This window comes from Propithecus coquereli, unplaced genomic scaffold, assembly GCF_000956105.1.
Source record: "Propithecus coquereli isolate 6110/MARCELLA unplaced genomic scaffold, Pcoq_1.0 Scaffold35, whole genome shotgun sequence".
NCBI lineage: Eukaryota > Metazoa > Chordata > Mammalia > Primates > Indriidae > Propithecus > Propithecus coquereli.
This window is the reverse complement of record NW_012149174.1, coordinates 10,799,082-10,801,074: the sequence shown is the minus strand read 5'-3', so window position 1 is coordinate 10,801,074 and position 1,993 is coordinate 10,799,082.

Sequence of the window (1,993 nt, the reverse complement as noted above, 5' to 3'; positions counted from 1 at the left end):
TAGTGTAGATTGCCCTAAACTGTAAAATTACGTCTTCCAATGATTCCTTAATGACCTACCTGACTCTTTTTTCTTGTATTCCTCTAGCTTTCACAGAAACATCTTAATCTCAGACAATCTCAGTCTCCAAGCCCAGTATGGGCTCTAAACGGTAAGAATATAAAGAATCCGATGACTGACATCAGCTGTTAAATCAGCCAAGCTTCTACTTGCCTTCAAGCCATGATGCTAGGGACATATAACCTGCCACTTCCCAAATGGGCTCATCCCCTTTGAAAACAGAGATCTTCCTGTTCCAACTTATTTTCAATACTTATATCCATGTGTTTTACTTACAAGAACAGAGCTTAGATAGCTCCTTTTGCAGGATCAGCTACATAATTTGCAGGACTCAGTGCAAAATGAAAATGTGGGGCCTTTGTTCAAAAATGTTTAAGAATTTCAAGATGATAACAGCAAGGCATTAAACTAAGCATGATTTCTTCTAAGCATGAGACCCTGTGCAACTACAGAGATTGAGTGCCCACAAAGCCAACCCTGCCTCATCTTTAGAGTTAGAGCATCCATCTTCAGTGTGGACTCCTGAGTCCACACTTTCTCAATTTGATAAGTAGCAATTCTTCCCTCAGGTATTAGCATTGTTATATTTGTCCTCAGAAAATCTACTTACTAACCAATGAGAAAATTAATTCAGCTATATTTTGGGAAATATGTTGAAAAGTTAAATGTTCCCATGTTTCACTTTGGATGTCAGTTTTAAGTAATGGGAAAGCGAACTCTAACTTTAAAAAGATGAGCAATAAACCAACAATTTTCATTAAAATGCCTTACTTAAAGTACTAATGTATGTATGTCTGGGCTTTCCTTTAGCATTGATATTGACATATTTGTTAAAATTGTAATAGCTAAAAAAAATAGAGAAATCCTCATGACTTTATGGCTCTGGTTTGAACTATAAACTAGAAATGCTTCTTTATGTTAACTTGACATTTTCAATTAAGAAAAGTAGTGCTATATATTTGTTACCAAAACATAGCACAAAATGTAAGTTGCAAACAATTAAGCTAAAGGATGTATACACCTATAGTACAACCCGTGGGATCATGCACAGGACCTAAGAAAACAGTAGAAATACCTCTCTCTTGCCCTTGTTTTCTTCAAAGATAATGCATACAAATACAATGTTTAAATAATCTTCATTCTTATGTGAAAGATTGAATTTTTAAATGATATAAATATAAGGAGAAAAGCTTTATTAAAAATAATATTACTGATGAAAGAATTCTTTTTTACTATCTTTTAAAGGAAGTATTCTAACATATTTCCTGTGAGAAAGTATGTCTGATACCTTGGTAAAGTATTGAGCAGTATTTTAATGATATGCCCTGGGAGAAATACAGAAAGAAAAAGTTCACCTATTCGTCATTTAATCTATAGTTACTTAAAGCCCATTTATACTTTATGCTAAGTATTTATCAAACAAAGCATAGTTTAAAATTCTCAAAGCATGTACACAAATAAAATGTATTATTCTATTATTGACCATCACTACACTTGTATTCATCATACAAATTTAAGAGACACATGCCAATTTGTCTGCTAGTGGCAATAATACATAATTATGACTCCATTAAATACCTCAATTTAGCCCTATAAAATGTTAAAATAATCAAATATTTGTCAGAACAGAACATTATATCACTTCTAATGTGCTTTGTGTTTCATTTTTTGCTTTTTATTGTTCACTTTTAAAATGATTCTATATATGCCATAAAGAAAAAAAAGCACATGTGAGTTATAAGAACAGGCAAGACTTTTTAACAAAGGCTACTGTAACTGAGGCAAGGTGATATCTCATTGTGGTTTTAATTTTTCATTTCCCTGATGATTAATGACATTGAGCATTTTTTCAACTGTTTATGTATATTCCATGGAGTACTACTCAGCCATAAAAAATGAATTACTTTTTGCAACAATCTGGGTGGAACTGGAG